At 45.5% G+C, this 20375-nt stretch overlaps 1 protein-coding gene and 1 long non-coding RNA gene across 2 annotated transcripts in view; both read right to left on the bottom strand.

Moving 5' to 3' along the window:
• PTPRJ (protein tyrosine phosphatase receptor type J) overlaps positions 1-20375 on the bottom strand; it is a 200086-nt gene that overhangs the window by 88604 nt on the left and 91107 nt on the right. The window lies entirely within an intron of this gene.
• Positions 1-20375, bottom strand: part of LOC141584890 (uncharacterized) — a 47897-nt gene that overhangs the window by 18895 nt on the left and 8627 nt on the right. Inside the window, exon 2 of the long non-coding RNA XR_012518168.1 lies at positions 1-20375. This exon is cut by the window's left edge and continues 18895 nt beyond it. This is a non-coding gene — a long non-coding RNA (uncharacterized LOC141584890).

Here is a 20375-nt window from a genome sequence, read left to right as displayed (position 1 = left end):
TTTCCACATAGGATGTAGCTTCCTTTTACAATTTCTCTTTAAAATGGGGTTTTATTTCACACCATTTAACAACATGTTGGCATGAATAAATAACCAAAGCAAAAATGTCCAAAGTGGTTCTTGAAGACAACACACAGCCCTCCTGGCCACACAGCACACTGACCAGCGACGAAGAAAGGGAGTAGCACCGAAATGAGGAGGTAGAAGTGTGTTACCTGAATAAATAACAGATGATAAACTCTTCACAGAGTCACTAAAACAAAGCATGTGCGCTGACTTGGCAGAAGCCAGTACAGCCTACATTCCCTTAATAAGGCCGGGCAGGGTGGAGACTGCATTTGCTAACATCACCCTGAGCCAAGCACAACAAGCCTCAGTAGAGAACCCACGTGTGATTCCTCCCCTTTCCAGAGGAGAAGCAGGATGGGGAGAAGCAGACAGCCTTGTGCACAGACAGGCCTATCCTGGGTACAGAACTCGGCCGTCCTGCAGAACACAAGAGCTGTAAGCAGCAGATACTCAAGTAATAGAGTAACACAGAAAGACCTCAGGACCTGACCAGGGTCAGGAATCCCCAGGTAATGCCCTCTATAGAGCTCCCATGGAAGGCCCACTGGATGCCAAAAGCAAAGGTGGGCATTTTTCACACATCCCTGTGCCTGGGTTTTGAGGACAATCCTATGGCAGCAAGCCAGGGGCGCTTGGAAGCTGTTTGCCAAGTTACCACGCTTCCTTCTTCTGCAAACATATGCAGCCACTAAAACTGTCACCAGGAGAGCCCAGTACCACACAGCTTAGGCTGGGGCATTCCATTCCCACAAGATAATTTATGGCAGTTATTACAAGCCTTCAAGAGGGAACATGGGATGTTCTTTGGTCTCGAAAGCTGCCAGGATGTCATGAGAAGGTCCGCGTGCTTGCTACTCTGTGATATCTCTGTGAAAAGGCGTCCTCCCGGTGCTCTAGATGAGAAAGAAAATGCTGTAAAGAAATGTTATTGTTGTCAATCATCTAGGGTCTCCAAGAAGGGGACAGGTTATCTCAAGAAAGGAAAGAGTAACCAAGCTGCATACCCGGCATTTGACCCTGGGCAAAACCCTTTTCATCCCAGCCTCCAAAGACCTGTGCTGGGACTGGAGACAGAGACGCTGGTCGAGGGGTTTCAAAGCCCTTCCTAGATCTTTAAACTCATTCGACAGCTAAAGAGAGAGACCAAGGGGGAGCTGAGAAACTCACACAAGCAACAGCTGATATTACTTAGGATCGTAATCACACATGCAGAGACCTTGCTGAAAGCAAAGCCCTTCCTACTGAGGTTGCTCAATGACCTATCCCAAGGATCTATTTCAGGCGTCCCCAGACTTTTTACACAGGGGGCCAGTTCACTGTCCCTCAGACCGTTGGAGGGCCACCACATACTGTGCTCCTCTCACTGACCACCAATGAAAGAGGTGCCCCTTCCTGAAGGGTGGCGGAGGGCCAGATACATGGCCTCAGGGGGCCGCAGTTTGGGGACGCCTGATCTATTTATTAACAGGGGAAGGGAGGCAGGGAGAAGAAGGAAGGGGAAATTTGCCAGTTTTTCCTAATCCAAATTATCTCATTAAATCCTCCTGTGAACGCCTTGGGTAGGTATCCCACTTTCATAGGTAAGAAATCAGCTCATAAGTAACAGAGGGAGAATTTGAACACAGATGTGTTCAAATAAATGACTCATAAGTAACAGAGGCAGAATTTGAACACAGGTGTGTTCAAATGGATGACCCAAAACCAGTGCTCATGACCATCCTCTCTGGGTTTCTAGCCCTGACTTGCCTCAGATTTGCTGTGTGACCTCAGGCAACTCACATGCCTTTTCTGAGTCTGAAGTTCTTTATGAAATGAAGGCCGTACTCCTTTACTAATTCCTAAGATCCCTTCCAGCCCTGACACTTTTTGGTTTCATCCATGTGGGTTTGGGATTTTACAGACCAATGCAGTTTCAAACATCGCACACGCCAAAATGTGAAGGGTCGGCAGAGGGCCACAACTTTTTACTTTGCCAAATAAAAGGTACTTACCACTTACTAACATTCTTGTCTCACAAAAGGAAATATTTTCTTCCAAAAAATACAGGAAGGACATATTTTCATTGAAGGATGATCCCTTGAATCAAGTAATATTAAGGTTCATTTAGCTTCAGGAGAATCTCAGCCCTTTATCCTTTATCTATTTTTTTTTTTTTTTTTTTTTTTTTTTTGAGACGGAGTTTCGCTCTCGTTACCCAGGCTGGAGTGCAATGGCGCAATCTCGGCTCACCGCAACCTCCGCCTCCCGGGCTCAGGCAATTCTCCTGCCTCAGCCTCCTGAGTAGCTGGGATTACAGGCACGTGCCACCATGCCCAGCTAATTTTTTTTTTGCACTTTTAGTAGAGACGGGGTTTCACCATGTTGACCAGGACGGTCTCGATCTCTCGACCTCGTGATCCACCCGCCTCGGCCTCCCAAAGTGCTGGGATTACAGGCTTGAGCCACCGCGCCCGGCCCTTTATCTCTTTTTAACAAGGAATGCTGGAAACCCCACAGGCAGCGTGTCCACTGCACACCAGTGTGTGAGAACCACTGTCACATGCATTTCTAACCATACCAATCTTAGGACATAAAATTTATTGCTGTTCCTGGCACACGGGAAGAACCAGTCAGCTATCAAAACTGCTAAAGATAAATAACACTGATTATAATGATGCACGGTGGTGGTGGTGTTATTGAGACGGAGTGTCCCTCTGTCACCCAGGCTGGAGTGCAGTGGTGTGATCTCGGCTCACTGCAACCTCTGCCTCCTGGGTTCAAGCGATTCTCCTGCCTCAGCCTCCCAAGTAGCTGGGACTACAGGCACCTGCCACCACGCCAGGCTGATTTTTTTGTATATTTAGTAGAGACAGGGTTTCACCATGTTGGCCAGGATGGTCTCGATCTCTTGACCTTGTGATCTGTCCGCCTCGACCTCCCAAAGTGCTGGGATTACAGGCATGAGCCACTGTGCCTGGCATTATTATTATTATTATTATTATTATTATTATTGAGTCAAAGTGCTTAGTGTTTGACATGCATTGGTTCATTTAATTCTCCCAACACAATTTTTTTGCCCATTGTCTATCCAAGTATGTATTTCCCCAGGAGTACAATGATATGGAAATGTTTTAGACTAGAAAAAAAACAGATGTAACATATTTCATGGCTCAAAGTGGGGAAACACACACACAGAGACATTTTTTAAAGCACCGTTGCTCTGAGACGAGCACCCGGAAGTTACAGAGGAGCAACTAAAATAAACACACACAGTATTTTCCTTGCAGACTAACTGGTCAGTCAAGAGAGGCACGTGGCCTGAGGCCAATGACCTCAGTGGCTCAATAAATCCCAGGAAAAGATCCCATGGAAGGTCACTGCTGTCATCCTGGGCTATGGAAGAAGGAAACAAAGCTTCAGGCTACAGGTTGGAGATAGTCTGGGACCCAGGATGAATGTAACTGACACTTCACCTGTTGCTGCCTCAGTTTACCCATCTGCAAGATGCAGTAGTCCCCACATCTAAATGTCCTTTCTGGACCAGGCACGGTGACTCATACTTGTAATCCCAGCACTTTGGGAGGCCGAGGCGGGTGGATCACCTGGTGAAACCCGTCTCTACTAAAAATACAAAAACTAGCCAGGCATGGTGGTACGTACCTGTATTCCCAGCTACTCAGAAGGCTGAGGCAGGAGAATTGCTTGATCCCGGGAGGTGGAGGTTGCAGTGAGTCAAGATTGCACCACTGCACTCCAACCTGGCAACAGAGAGAGACTCCGTCTCAAAAAAATAACAATTTTTTAAAAATATATAATAAATATCCTTTCTGCCTGCCTCACAGCCACCTTGTTCAGTTTTAAGCATCAGCTTTTCTCTAAAACCTTTTCTCACTGTTTCAGTTCTCACCAATCTCTTTCAGAGGGTGAACAGAGATAACATGTGGAGGTTCCAAGATTAATATGAAAATGTTAGAGATGGCCAGGTGTGGTGGCTCACGCCTGTAATTCCAACACTTTGGGCGGCCGAGGTAGGCAGATCATGAGGTCAAGAATTTGAGACCATCCTGGCCAACATGGTGAAACCCCATCTCTACTAAACATATGAAAAATTAGCTGGGCGTGGTGGCAGGCGCCTATAGTCCCAGCTATTCGGGAGGGTGAGCTTGAACTGGGGAGGTGGAGGTTGCAGTGAGCCAGCATCACGCCACTGCACTCCAGCCTGGCAACAGAGTGAAACTCCATCTCAAAGAAAAAAGAAAAGAAAATGTTAGAGACAAGGAGATTCAACCCATTTTCTTAACACATGAGGAAACCAAGGAGCACAGAGGGCGCAACTTGCCCAAAGCCAGGCTGCAGCTGGAAAGGCAAACCTCCCATTCATACAGAAACCATCAGACAGGGCTGCCAAATAAACACTCATCATCCACTTTGAAAGAAGCCTATAGGATCTACAGAATGGCCTCAATCCCTTCCACAGTCCACAGGGCTCTGTCTTGACCAGCCCATCTGAAACGTTTTGTTCTCTTTTATGCGCTTAAAATCATTGAGGACCCCAAAGAGCTTTTGTTTATAATAAATCTATCATCTGGGCAAGGTGGCTCACGCCTGTAAGCCCAGCACTTTGGGAGGCTGAGGCAGGTGGATCACCTGAGGTCATGAGTTCGAGACTGGCTGGCCAACATGGTGAAACCCCATCTCTACAAAAAATACAAAAACTAGCCAGACGTGGTGGTGCACACCTGTAATCCCAGCTACCTGGGAGGCTGAAGCAGGACAATTGCTTGAGGCAGAGGTTGCAGTGAGCCTAGATCACGCCACTGCACTCCAGCCTGGGCAACAGAGCAAGACTCTGCCTAAAATTTAAAAAAAAAAAAAACTTGATTCTCTCTTTGTTTTCTGGAATGTACCTTTGTTTGACACCAAAAGCTGCATCTCCCAGTTTGCAACCTGTTCACTAGAATAAACTCTCTTTCCTCCAGATTGCTTTCTGGAAAGCTTTTGTTCATAGCTCTTTTTATCCTGCATGGCTTTGTGTCCTGTGCATTGGTTACATGGAAAATATCAGTTCACTGAGATGTGCACACATGAGAGAATGACAGTGAAAGGGGAAATAGTTTACTGTTATTATAAAAATATTTTTGACCTCACAGACCTCACAGATTCCTAAAAGGGTCCCAGGAATCCCCAGAAGTCCCAGGACCACTCTTTGAGAACCATAGGTCTACACTAAGGTCCAAGAACTTCCTACTCACTTAAGTATTCATTCATTCATTCACTCATTCCACATATACTAACTGGGTACCCACTATATGCCAGCCACTGTCCTGGGTGCTAAGAATCCATTTAGTGAAATAAACAATGTCCTGACCTCATGCAGCTCACATTCCCCTAGGGAAGGCCACCACACACAGATAAACAAGTAAACTAACACTTTAATGTCAGGTAGTAGTAACTGCTAATGGAAAAACATAAAGCACTGTGTCACCAGACATTTGCACTTGTGGGATGTGGTTTGCCTGGAAAGCCTTATTCAGCCAGCCTGAGATTTGCTAACTTAAGAGTTTCACAATGAAAACTCTAAAAAAATTTTTTTTTTTAGATTTGAGACGGAGTTTCCCTCTTGTTGCCCAGGTTGGAGTCCAGTGGAACAATCTCGGCTCACTGCAACCTCTGCTTCCCAGGTTCAAGCGATTCTCCTGCCTCAGCCTCCCCAGTCGCTAGGTTATAGGCTCCAGCCACCACACCTGGCTAATTTTGTATTTCTAGTAGAGACAGGGCTTCGAACTCCTGACCTCAGTCACCTTCGATCCACCTGCCTCGGTCTCCAAAAGTGCTGGGATTACAGGCATGAGCCACTGCGCTCAGCCTTAGAAAAATAATTTAATAGCAAAATGCTTGCAGACACAGGGTGGTAGAAGACAGGACTACCCAAGAAGAGCTGAGAGCTTACCATTGAGGCTGATTTGCTTTCCGGCTGTTCCAGGAAGAGTAAACCTCAGAGGTCATCTCACTTAGGGCTTCTACCCATCCAATGAGTGAACCACACCCTCTGCTTACACACATTATTGTTTCTGCAAACCCTTGCACCCATACAGCGCGTTCACAAATACTATGTATATATGAGCGTCACACAATTCCTGGAGGGTGGACACTATTCATCTATTTTACACATGAGGAAACTGAGCCTAGGAGAAGTTAACAAGTGCCACCCCTAGTAAGTAATACATGGTTTATTCCACCACATGAATTTTTATCTGTCTTTAACTTCTGATATTCCTCCATGTGAAGAAAAACTGGGCCAGGCACAGTGGCTCACACCTGTAAACTCAGCACTTTGGGAGGCTCAGGTGGGAGAGGCACCTGAAGCCAGGAGTTTGAGACCAGCCTGGGCAATAAAGCAAGATGACTTCACCTCTACAACAACAACAACAACAACAACAACAAATAGCCTATCAGTCTGGACAACATAATGAGACCCTGTCTCTACAAAAAAACACTTGGCTTGGCTTGGTGGTGCATGCCCATAGTCCTAGGTGTTCTGAAGGCTCAAAGGCTGAGGCAGGAGGCTGGCTTAAACCCAGGGGAAGGAGGCTGCAGTGAGCCATGATGACACCACTGCACTCCATCCTGTACAACACAGCAAGACCCTACCTCTCAAAAAAAAAAAAAAAGTTAGCTGGGCATAGTGGTGTAAGCCTATGGTCCCAGCTACTCAGGAGGCTGAAGCAGGAGGCTCACTTGAGGTCAGGTATTTTGAGGCTGCACTGAGCCATAATCGTGCCACTGCACTCCAGCCTCCAGCCTGGACAACAAAGTGAGTCTGAGTCTCAAAACATAAACAAACAAAAAGAAGAGAAACTGGATGAAACACTGAAAACAGAGGTAAAGTTTCTTCCTCCAAAAACGCCCTGCTCCTCATACCCCCTGTTCTCAAACAGCAAGTCAAATCTGTGAAGAAGATAAAAGAGATGGGGCTGACGCTTAGCGGGTGCCAGTATTTGGAGATATTGGCCCCATAAACATATATGGAGACTGTGTGCCCAGCTCGTTCTAAACAGTGGGGATACAGATTGGAAGAAGAAAGAGCAAGGCCCTGCCCCCCGGAACCTTCTGCTCTAATGGGCCGCCATCGGCACAATACTAAGAGATTATACGCCACATCCCCTGAAAGAGTTAATTACAAAATTCGAGCTTCCTGAGACTTCATCAATAGCATCAGCCCAACAACAGAGTCCTGTGTTCAATCTTGACACGGGCCTTAAAACATCCCTTTCAGGAGAAGAAAGAAGCTTTATGACGCTGTCCCTTCCCCCTACCCATTTTACAGATGGAAAAGTAAGTCCAGGGCCCAGCAGCCACTCCCTCTGAATCTGACAGCGAGTCCGTGGTGGGACGGGAGACAAGCCAGCTCTCCTGTTTTCCTGCGCAGCCCCGGCCACAGCCTGGCCCCATTCTCTCTTTTTCTATCCCAGGAGGCCTCCCTGAACAACAGCCACGCATTTGTGGCGACCGACCAGCACACAAGCCAGCAGGGAAGTGACTATTTCAAGAGGAAAGGAGCATATTTAGCAGTGGTCCTCGGCGGCCACCCCAGGTCGTCGGCCAAGCCCCAGCCCCACATGGCGCTTCCTCTCCTCCCTGTCCGCCTTGCCAGCATGGTTCCCACCAAGGTTTAAAAAAGAAGTGGAAGTTCCCTTCTGCCTGACTGGCCAGCACATTCCACTGACTCAGACTGTTCTGGGCACCACGGAGAAGACACTGTTCATTTTCCCTGGGCTGAGAACTGGCCCACATCCGGACCTGTCGCCGGCAGGAGGGGGCACTTGGCAGCTGGGCACAAGCAAATGAATGGTGTGCTATTTTTAATGCTTAGTTCCTGTCTTTATTCCAGAAGGCCGGGCACCTGTGCCAGGGTGGCTGCAAGTGTGGTTTGCAGACCACCCGCATCAGAAACACCTGGGCGCTTCAGGGAAATTCAGATTCTGGGGTCCCATCCCACACTTAGATGTCAATCACCAGGAGTAGGGCTCAGGAGTTTGAATCTTTAACAAGCTTTTTAAGTGATTCTTTTGTAAAATAAGGTTTGAGAATCATTGACAATCTGGGTCTTCATTCATTCTTTTATTCACTCAACAATTACTGAGTGTCCCCAATATGCACTGGGCAATGAAGTAGAAATACAAAGATAAATGGCACGTGCTCTTAGCCTTAGGGTCCAAGGGGAGGCATGACACAGTGTGAAGGTGCTAAAGACAGAGCTGGGTTACTCTGGGAGCTTAAAAATGGAGGCTATCAGCAGCGGGCAGTGGCTCACGCCTGTAATCCCAGCACTTTGGGAGGCCAGGGTGGACGAATAACAAGGTCAGGAGTTCAAGATCAGCTTAACCAACATGGTGAAACTCGGTCTCTACTAAAAATACAAAAACTAGCCAAGCATGGTTGATGAGTGCCTGTAATCCCAGCTACTACTTGGGAGGCTGAGGCAGAAGAATCACTTGAACCCAGAAGGTGAAGATTGCAGTGAGCTGAGATCGTGTCTTTGCACTCCAGCCTGGGCGACAGAGCAAGACTCTATCTCAAAAAAAAAAAGGAGGATATCAATCCTGCTGGGGTGTCAGGGGCAGTTTTACAGAGGAGAGGAGCGTGGAACTGAGGCCAAGAACAATCATTCTCTACCTTGGCCAGTCTTTGGCATTCTCTTCGGCTTGGCCAAACCCAAGATGGGATACAACCTATCCTCACCAACCCAGCGCCCTTCTGACTTCTCGCAGGTGCTCGGTGCACAGTTGATGAATTAACAGAAACCCAGAATGGATTGGACATTGGCAACAGGAGCTAGGAAGCCACTCAGAACAGTTTTATGTGCCCCTATTGCCTAAGAACGCCGGCTCTGGAGTCGGTCTCAGATGGACTCCGATCCAATTTCCCTCTTGAGTTATCAGATCATGGGCACACTGGCCTTTCTAAGCCTCACTTTTCTCACTTGCAAAAGAGAGATAGTAGCTACTTCCCATGGTTGTGGTGAAGATTAAACCTGCAGATAAAGCATCAGCATCCAGCACACAGCCAGGCACACAGTATGCACTTGAGAAAGTTAAGATTTGTTCCACAGCACTAATAAAAGACCTGAGATTAAATGCAAGTTCCAGCACCAACCAGCTTTGGTAAATCCATCCAGCTTGGGCCTGGGGTGGTTTCTCAACTGCAAAATGAGAAGCTTAAACAAGAACCTCTCTAAAATATTTTCTAGCAGTAAGACTCAATTTCTCTAAAGCTGGTAAGAGGCTTTTGTCCCCAGGAACTATCCTGGACTGAGGGGCATCTGCCCTCGGACTCACAGCATCTGAGATGCCCATTCTGCAAGCCAGATGAAAGTCACGCCTCTTCCCTGATGGAGGATATGCTTCGGGATGTCCTGTTGTCTTCTGGGGTCTCCCTTTTAACTCTGTGCTTCCTCTTTGTTTCTTTTTTCTTTTTTTTTTTTTTTTTTTTTTTTTTTGAGATGGAGTTTCGCTCTTGTTACCCAGGCTGGAGTGCAATGGCGCGATCTTGGCTCACTGCAGCCTCCACCTCCTGGGTTCAGGCATTTCTCCTGCCTCAGCCTCCTGAGTAGCTGGGATTACAGGCACGCCCCACCATGCCCAGCTAATTTTTTGTATTTTTAATAGAGACAGGGTTTCACCATGTTGACCAGGATGGTCTCGATCTCTTGACCTTGTGATCCATCCGCCTCGGCCTCCCAAAGTGCTGGGATTACAGGCTTGAGCCACCGCACCCGGCTCCTCTTTGTTTCTTTACACATTTAGAGAGTTCAGTGAGTGGCATCCTCCCCCGCCCCAACCCAGAAGCAGGTACTGGACTCTAGGGAAGTTGACCTCCCTGCCTTCTCTTTACTCTAAAGCAGTCATCAGTTTCCCCTATCATCCCAGAAGGCAAGCAGGGGAAAGCCTGAACACAGCCAGAAACGAAGAGCTGCAATGCCTTAGGTCAGATGCAAACACTCCCTTGAGAAGCCGGGCCGGGTAGAAGGCATTCTCCCAAGGGCCGCTCCTCCTCCTCCTCTGCCCTCCTACCTTCTCTGGGAGCCTCAGAGTGAGGTGTGGGCCTTTAGCTTCAGTGCCCAGGCTTGTCCACCTTCACCAGGAGGCAGCAAGCTGTCCAGCCATGAAAGCTGCACTAAACTTGGAACCATCCGGTGTTTGGGTTTATTCAAAGACTAGTTCAGCATCACACACACACACACACACACACACACATGCACACACACCTGTGTGCACACACACCAGGGTCATGAAGGCACAACCCCTTCACCCTTCCACACACACCCCTCTGCCTAAAGATGCTTGCGTCTAGAACACCAACACCAAGACATGGAGTTACATCAGCAGAGAAGGGAAAACTCTCCTAGACTGCATCTTCTTCTAAACCAAGCTTGGCCGACCCACAGCCTGCATGTGGCCTAAGATGCCTTTGATGGCTTAGGACGGCTTTGAATGTGGACCAACACATATTCATCAACTTTCTTAAAACATTTTGAGATTTTTTTGTGTGATTTTTTTAAAAAAACTCATCAGCTATCATTAGTGCTATTGTATTTTATGTGTGGTCCAAGACAATTCTTCCAATGTGGCCCAGGGAACCCAAAAGATTGGACACCCCTTCTCTAAACTGTCCCTTGATCCTGCCTGTCTTTGCATTTCCAGTCATAGGCTCACTCACCCTGGTTGGTCTACACCTGGGGTCTGCTAGCTTTTTCTGGAAAGGGCCAGACAGTACACATTTCAGTCTTTGGAGGCCGTACGGTCTCTGCTACAACTGCTCAGGGCTAACATGACTGTGTGAAAGCAACCACAAACTATACGTGAATGAAAAGCATGGCTATATTCCAGGGGAAAAAAACTATAGACACTGACATTTAAATTTCATAGAATTTCCACATATCGCAGCATATATTCTTTTGATTTTTTTTTTCAACCATTTAATAAGGCGCAAACCATTCTGAGCTCTCTGGCTAGAGAGAAGCACATGACGAGTCACTGCTTTGTGACCCCTGGTCCACACCCCGTCACCTCCTTCCTGGACTGCAGCAATGTTCTCCTACCCGGCCTTCCCGATGCCTCTCACTCCCCCTTTGACATCCAGCCTGCCCACTCCTACTCAGCCAGATCTTCCTAAAAACTCCACTTTAACATCTCTCTTCTAAAAATGGTCCGACATCTCTGCTGGCACTTGAGGCCCATCTCTGCAGAGCTCCAGGACACCTTTGCACCCTCACAACCTGAACTGCCAAAACCCATCCTCTTAAATTTTTGCACATAAACTGAATCCATCAGGCCAGGCACAGTGGCTCATGCCTGTAATCCCAGAATTGTGGGAGGCCAAGGTAGGTGGCTCACTTGAGGTCAAGAGTTCGAGACCAGCCTGGCCAATATGGCCAGAATCTGTCTCTACTAAATAAACAAAAATTAGCCAGCCGTGGTGGTGGGCTCCTGTCACCCTATCAGGAAGCTGAGGCAGGAGAATCACTTGAACCCGGATGGCAGAGGTTGCAGTGAACAGAGATCACGCCACTGCACCCCAGCCTGGGCGAGGGGGCGAGACTCCACCTCAGAAAAAAAAAACTGAATCCATCTTTAGCTATTTGCCCCAGATCTCTTCCTTAAAACCTTCCCTGATCACCCAGCTCCAACTTAGTCTCAATTTCTAGAGCACCTGTTCATGCTATTCACTTAGACATTGAAGGGCGGGATAGAAGTGTAAATAGATCATTCCAGCAGAATAAAATGATTATATTTGTTCACAAGGTTACAAATCACTGGAGAACAAAGCAACCAGCTGAGGAAAAACCACAAGTCTCCATAAAGGATTTAGCCCTTGAACCAGGGCTTGAAGGTTAAGTAAGAATTCCTGAGCCAGTATGAGGTCAGGATTTGGGAGCAGGCTGGAAAGATTTGTCCAAAGGCATGGGGTAGGGCGGAGGGTGACGAGCGGGCAGGTGGCAGGACCTTGGATGAGGAAGACTGTATGTAGCATGCTCGGAAAGGCTGGGTGGGGGAGCCCTGGCATGGTGCTGAGACACAGAGTAGGCCTTCAGGAAATATATTTTGGGACTACCATCAAAACTGGGAGGGATTCCATTTCTCATTCCTGGAAGAGTTGGTCACTCCAACCCTCAAAAAGTCAACAAACAAGAACATCAAAGGGTCCATGGAGGGAAATCACTGGTCTTTAATCTCCCCGTCTTCTCTTTCAGCCCACACCCACAGCTCCAAGAAGACCTGGCTGTGAGGTCTCAACAGACCCAAGCCCCTGTTTTCTGCTATGTAACACGCCACCCCACTCAGCCATCTTGGAAAATGTTACCTACCAGTGAAGGCTTTATTTCTGTCCTAAGCTCTTGTAACTAGGACAAAACAGTAAATGTAATCTTTTTTTAAAAAATAAAAAAAAAAAAAAAGGAAAGAAAAGAAAAAAGACTTGTTCTTTTCTACTCATTGTAAAATCCCTTTTATTTCTCTAAGGTATCTTTTTTTTTTTTTTTTTTTTTTTTTTGGAACTTCACTGGCTTATGTTTGATATCTTAAAGAAGCAGATATTTCTGTAACCCTCCCCCACCCTTACCATTTAAAAGAATGATAAAAATAGAAGTCCCCAAAAAACTCTTAGATGCAACCGCCACAGGGTCTTCCATTGATGCCAATTCCTACAGGCTTCAGTGGCAAATCTTTCTGGGCTAGGGGAGATCTTTGAAGTCAACTCTTTGAAGTGAGCCTGGTACTTTCTCAATACTAAAGGGAGTAAAAATGGAAGCTAAAAAATGAGGAGGAAGACAGAAATACAAGAAGAAAAAGGTCTCTTTGAACACAAGAGCTCCCTGATTTCATTCCTTATCCAGAGTAACTCCAGACGAACTTGATTCTACAGATAATCAGTGAAACACTTTGCATATGTCAAACAAAAGATAGTGTCATCTCCCGTAAGATTATAATTTATTAAAACAAGGTAAGACAAAAACACAAACTCTAATACAATAGCGAATGTGCAAAACACCATTAGAGAAACAGAAGAGGTAAGACACCCGTGCTTGGAGAGAAGCTAGTATGTCAGGCCCTGTGTGTAAGGTACTCCAGCTGCACCGTCTCATGGGGGTTAGGTATCCTCTGCCCCATTTTGTAAGGTACTGAGAACATAAACTGACCCACCCAAGATCACTCCCCAGGTAAACAGATGGGTGGGACTGGAACCAGGTCAAGCCACCATGTTCTTCCCACAGGGTAATTCCAAAAAGAGATAAAGCTTACCTGGTTGGCGTAGGGGGAAGGACCATGAGAGGCTTCATGAACAAGGGGGCCTTTCTGATAGAAATGGGATGACCAGGACTTCAGCTTGGAAGGAAGAACACTCCATGCAAGAGACTGAAACAGGTTGACTGAACTAGAACTCCGGCTACGTCTCAGGGAATGAGGCTGGAAAAGGAGACGTGGTAGAAGGTGCAGAACGCCGAGGTGAAATGTGGCAGAAAGCAGCAGCCACCCAGGAAAGGGACATAACATCTGGGAAAGATGTTAAGAGGCTAGCATAGGCCAGGTGCAGTGGCCCATGCCTGTAAATGCAGCACTTTGGGAGGCCAAGGTGGGAAGATCGCTTGAGCCCAGGAGTTCAAGACCAGCCTGAGCAATACACCAAGAACCCATCTCTACCACCAAAAAAATAAAAAAGTTAATGAGCCACACATAGTGGCACATGCCTGTAGTTCTAGCTACTTGGGAGGCTAAGGAAGGAGAATCACTTCAGCCCAAGAGTTTCAAGCTGTGGTGAGCTATGACTGACTGCACCACTGCACTCCAGCCTGGGTGACAGAAACCTTGTCTCAAAAATAAATAAAGATGCTAGCATGCAACTGCTAGTTGTTAACAAAGACAGAAAAATCTTGGAGATACCATAGTTCGCAATTATTCATCATGTTCTCCTCCGTCAGCTGTCTCAGCTGGTAGACTCTCACTAGCTCCCCTGTATGCAAATGAACCTGGCCAAGGGCCTGGCTGCCATCACTGGCCCGGCACTGCACCTCAACTATGCTTGCTTAATGTGCAAAACCCACATACAATTTTTGGAGGCGAGATTCTTCCATGCTGAGAACACTGACTCCTGGCCCTAATTTGCTGAAATCCCATATTCTCATTACTTATTCCAGCAAGGGCCTTAGAATTCTCAGAATTACCTTAAAACTATGGCACACTGCACTTCAGAGAACATTCAACATGAGAGTCAAAAACAAACTTTGAATCCTTGGCCTAAGGATTCAGGTTCAATGTCTCCACAACCATCATGTTAACACCGAACTTCACAGTTTCACCCAAATTGCATCAGTAAAATAATTGATTTTTTTTTTTCACACCAACTTTACTAACACCCCTCTGGGTTACAGGAGAAAGAGTCTAATTAGACTAAGGCCCAGAAAGATTACACACCTTGCCCAAGTTCACAGAATAGGTGGGGAGAGAAGCTTTGCCACTCCCTAAATGATGCTCGTTTATATAACCCATTGTTGCCTAGAATCTAAATATCGTCTATTAATTTGAGTCTCATGCTGGGAAATTGCAAATTCAGTCATGATATATATGATTCATATCAAGTAATAGGTTCTAAATATATCCATGCACAAATTAATCCAAGGTTCCAACGTGTTAATACTAAAGACAGCTGAAATAATTACTGCTGCAAAAATAAATTAAGAACACAAACACATGAAGAAATTTAAGGTTCTCAATTTAAAGTGCTTTAAACACTTTTTTCTTTTTTTAGTTTTTAAAAATTACAGACTGAGCAACATAGTAAAACTCCATCTCTACAAAAAATACAAAACTTAGCTGGGCGTGGTGGCATGTGGCTGTAGTCCCAACTACTTGGGAGGCTGAGGCACGAAAGATTGCCTGAGCTCAGGAGGTCAAGGCCGCAGTGAGCCGTGATCAAGCCACTGCACTCCAGCCTGGGTGACAGAGTAAGATCTGTCTCAAAAATAAAAATAAAAATATGCTCCGGGCACAATGGCTTATGTATGTAATCCCAGCACTTTGGAAGGCCGAGGTGGGGATCACCTGAGGTCAGGAGTTCGAGAACAGCCTAGCCAACATGGTGAAACCCCACCTCTACCAAAAATACAAAAATTAGCCAGGCATGGTGGCGGGTGCCTATAATCCCAGCTACTTGGGAAGCTGAGACAGGAGAATCACTTGAACCCGGGAGGCAAAGGTTGCAGTGAGCCAAGACCATGCCATTGCACTCCAGTCTGGACAACAAGAGCAAAGATTTCACCTCAAAAAATAATAATAATAAAATAAAATAATATGCCACATGGCTTATAAATTATAAACTATGGTTTTTTCAAGTTTAGTATGTTTTCAATATAATTCTGTCATGTAAAAAATATATAAGAAAATAGCAGCAAGCTGTCTTAAAAAATAATACTCTAAAGATTTGCAAAGTGAATGCGTCAACTGAAAATGCAAGCAAAACCTTTAAGACACTTTCAGCTACACAGGTTTACTTTTAAATCACACGTACGTAGCAATTTCTTAAATGATGAACCATCACCCAGAAAAAAAGGAGAAGGGAAACTGAACTCAGAAGCAAAAAGATGTCAAATATCTTCTTTTTTTTTTTTTTTTTTAAGAAAAAAACTGATCAAGGGAATTGGGAAGATCCTTTCACTATGAGTCTAAAAGTCCTAAGTTTGGAAATTTTCAAGTTGCAGTTGATCTGTTCATATTGAATCAGCCATAAACAGAAAACAGGACCCGTTGGCAGCAAAGGAAGAGTGACTTGACAGGAACGACAGTAGTCTGTGCTAGTAAACACTGTGCTAAGCACTTACCTTACCTCTCCATCTTACAGATGAGAAAACTGAGGTGAGCAGTTCATGGGAAACAGATGAAAGGGTAGGATGATGGGTGGGAGGATGGATTCCAGGGAGCATCTGCTGAGCAAGGTCGCCATCACAGCAGCCGCACCTCCGGGGATCTCAGGAGGAGCTGGGCCTCATGTGGGAAGCCCACATTTTAGAATAGAGACTGCAGGTGGGGGAAGACCAGGGCACGAATGGCCAAGGCACGCAGCGAACAGATCAGACAGCTGGGGTTGTTTAACCCAGAGAAGAAAATGAGAAAGGCATACATAGCTCCCTATGTGTGACCCCAGGGGAAACTAACAGAACCAGTGGGCACAAGGCGAGGCACGGAGACCACCCCATCATAAGACTGTTCTGACCCACAGAACCACGTTAAGATGAAATGGTATCTATGAACATGTATGTCACTTAAATTAATGTGGACATTCGAGTACCACCCTCATCATGTTTGCTGTAGCCACAAACCATTTATACTATTATCTATTTAATACTTTTATTTAAATTGACCTGCATATTTTTTACTTAAATGAAATTAGCTTCACGCTACGTAATAATATCCAAGAAACCATGGGGTTTTAATGGGTTTCACCGTTTTATGGGCTTTTGCCGAAAACATATTAAAATAGATGACTTATTAAATGTTCACCTGTACAACATCTAAAATCATCCTGCACACCACTGATGCAGTTTATCAACACATTTAGAAACACAGATCAGAAAGAGTCAAGAAAAACAGATCGTTATGACAGATACAGGTGAGGGGACGGAAGGCAGCAAACCACACTGCCATGTGTGTACCTATGAAACAATCTTGCATGTTCTTCACATGTACCCCAAAACCTAAAATGCAATAAAAAAAAAAAAAAAGAAAAACAGATCGTTGGCTTTTGGATTAGACAAAAGACCGCAGGGAACATCTGCTACACAAGGTCACAATCATTAGACTCCGATCATAGAAGATCATTAGACAAATCTTCTGTTTCTACGTGAACACTCCTGAATCTCTGTGCATTTCCACCTGCAAATGGGTATGATATATAGTACTATCTCTATTAGAACGCTTTTTAGGATTGTTGGAAAAAATACACCCCAGTACAAAACACAACGTCAAGGACCTAGTAGTTTAATACTTCTTGCCACCTGCTATGGTTTGTATATTTGTCCCCTCCAAAAGTCACATTGAAATGTAATTGCCATTGTAACAGTATTAAGAGATGGGATCTTTGAAAGGTGATTAGGCCATTAGGACTCCACCCTCATGGGTGAGGCTGGTGCCATTATAAAAGGGAAAGTTCAGCCCCCTCTCTTTGCCCTTCTGTACTTCTGCCATGGGATGACACAGCAAGAAGGCCCTGGACAGATGCTGGCACCCTGACATTGGACTTCCCAGCCTCCAGACTGTGAGCCAGTGAATTTCTGCTCATTATAAATTACTCAGTCTCTGGGCCAGGCGAAGTGGCTCACACCTGTAATACCAGCACTTTGGGAGGATGAGGTGGGTGGATCAACTGAGGTCAGGAGTTCAAGACCAGCCCGGCCAACACAGTGAAACCCTGTCTCTACAAAAATTAGCCAGGCATGATGAAGGGTGCCTGTAATCCCAGCTACTCAGGAGGCTGAAGCGGGAAAGGCACTTGAACCCAGGAGGCGGAGGTTGCAGTGAGCCAAGATCATGCCACTGCACTCCAGCCTCGGCGACAGAGCAAGACTCTGTCTAATAAATAAATAAAAAAAAAATTACTCAGTCTCGGATATTCTGTTACAGCAGCAAAAGCAGACTAAGACATCACTTCTACTAAAGTTTTTCACATTGTTTGATAGGAAGAATTCAATCACTGGTCACTTTTTATGACCTATTATATCTGTTTGGAACCTTGTAGAATGTTCCCTGCACTGGAAGAAAAGTGAACTAGATAATATCTAACCCTTCTTTTAACTTGTCTGTAGTTCTAGTGAACCAATAATTATGCAATGCCAGGAAAACCAAATCCCTCTGCCTCTCAGAAAGCAGGTAATAATATACTTTAACAGCAATTTGCACAATTATGTGACATTCTGACCAACTAAAGGTCCTATCATGCAGCACTAAATTATCAACTTCCCTCTATATTTGAAAATGTCAAAGCCAATTTTAATTAAGGAATATAAAATAATTCTGCCCTCCAAACAATAATAATGAATGCATATTTGCTGCCGTTGATAAACTGCCAGAGGATAAATAAGAATACTTCAGTAATCCCATTTAAGAAATTTTCCACACAGAATAACACACAGAACAAAAACTCCTAGCAATGGCACGTTCACATTTAAAATCAGATCACCAGCAGGAGCACATGCAGGAATCCCAACACGTAAGCATATTACTCAGGTGCATTAAACTATACTTGCTGAGGGGATGCAGGGAGTGAAATAAAAATAATTTAAATAGTAGTGTGGGTACTACTTCACCTACACTGTGAACTTGAGCCTGAGCTGGGAGACCCAAACCTACTCACTGAGTCCCAATTCCTGTGTGCCATTTCTTTGTTTTCTGTGGTTGTTTTATTTTTTGTTTTTGTTTTTGTTTTTGTTTTTTTGAGACAGTCTCACTCTGTCACCCAAGCTGGAGTGCAGTGGCACAATCTCACCTCACTGCAACCTCTGCCTCCTGGGTTCCAGCGATTCTCCTGCTTCAGCCTCCCTAGTAGCTAGGATTACAGGCGCACGCCACCACACCTGGCTAATTTTTGTATTTTTAGGAGAGATGGCATTTCACCATGTTGGCTGGGCTGGTCTTGAACTCCTGACCTCAAGTGATCCACCTACCTCAGCCTCCCAAAGTGCTGGGATTACAAGGGTGAGAGCCACCCCGCGCCCAGCCCCTGTGTGCCATTTCTCAACATCCTCATGGTGATCTAACCTTTAAGAATATGGATTTTCCATCCATGTAGCCCCTAAATAACGATATTTTATTGGATGCCCAACTAAGGATATGGCACCTTTTTCAACCATAGAGGACTAACTGGCTGAGGGGAGCTTAATGAGATATGGTGAATGTTTCTCAGTGTGGCAGATAAATACCACTTCGTTCATTCTATTTTGGGATGATTCAAGGAATGAGTTTCACTGATGATTTTGACTAACATCATTTCTCCCACAGCGCTGACTTTTCAGGGAGAACCAACTGCAAATGAGATGCAATTCCACGACATAAGCTGTTTCCTTGAACAACTTGGCATCTTTAATGGTGACCTTGGTCCAAAACCAAATAAGTATTACACAGTCAAGTTGCATTTGTTCACCATCATCAGATAACTGTCATTCCATAAACAAATTAATTGTCAATGCAGTTTTTAATCACAGCCATTTAGAATTGAGAAGATTTGGGCTGGATGCAGTGGCTCAGGCCTGTAATCTCAGCACTTTGGGAGGCCGAGGCAGCTGGATTCTTGAGGTCAGGAGTTTGAAACCAGCCTGGCCAACATGGTGAAACCCCGTCTCTACTAAAATTACAAAAATTACCCAGACATGGTGGCAGGTGCCTGTAATCCCAGCTATTTGGGAGGCTGAGGCAGGAGGATCCATTGAAAGCAGGAGGCAGAGGTCGCAGTGAGCCGAGATCGCCCCACTGCACTCCAGCCTGGGCAATAGAGCGAGACTCTGTCTCAAAAAAATAAAGAAACAAGATGATGATTATGGGAATACATCTGATGTCACCTCCTTTGTACCTCGTAGGGTGATTTCAAGACTGGATTCAAAGATCTCTTCCTCTCCAAAGCTGTCCTGGAATTCTCCCTGGGGCAAATTTGGAATGTGAAGGAACACAAAAATAAGAGTATCAGCAGACATCAGTATATGCCAGGCTATGTGCAAAGGCAGTTTCCATGCCTTTTCTCATTTAATCTTTACAAGAGACCTCTGAGTGTAGAACTTTCTTGATCTTCATTTCATGCATGAGCAAAGGGAGGATTAAGGAGGAGAGGGACCCAGCCAGTGCTCCTGGAGAAAGTCAGCGCAAGGCCAGATTCGGTGCATGGACCATTCTGGCTCTGTGTTCCTCTGCCTGAACTCGCTCTTCTATCTTACTGCGGATCGATCACATGAGCTCTCACCGCCACTACAGTGTAAACTCCCTGCAGGTGAGGTCCATGTCTATATTAATCTATTCTCACGCTGCTAATAAAGACATACCTGAGACTGGGTAATTTATAAAGGAAAGAGGCTTAATTGACTCATAGTTTCAGATGGCTGGAGAGGCCTCACAATCATGGCAGAAGGCAAAGGAGGAGCAAAGTCACATCTTACACGGCGGCAGGCAAGAGGGCTTGTGTAGAAAACTCCCATTTATAAAACCATCAGCTCTCATGAGAGTTATTCACTACCACGAGAACAGCATGGGGGAAACCACCCCATGATTCAATTATCTCCATCTGGTCCCAGC

The sequence above is a fragment of the Saimiri boliviensis genome, chromosome 6, assembly GCF_048565385.1.
Source record: "Saimiri boliviensis isolate mSaiBol1 chromosome 6, mSaiBol1.pri, whole genome shotgun sequence".
Taxonomy (NCBI): domain Eukaryota; kingdom Metazoa; phylum Chordata; class Mammalia; order Primates; family Cebidae; genus Saimiri; species Saimiri boliviensis.
This window is presented reverse-complemented; position numbering and strand designations above follow the sequence as displayed.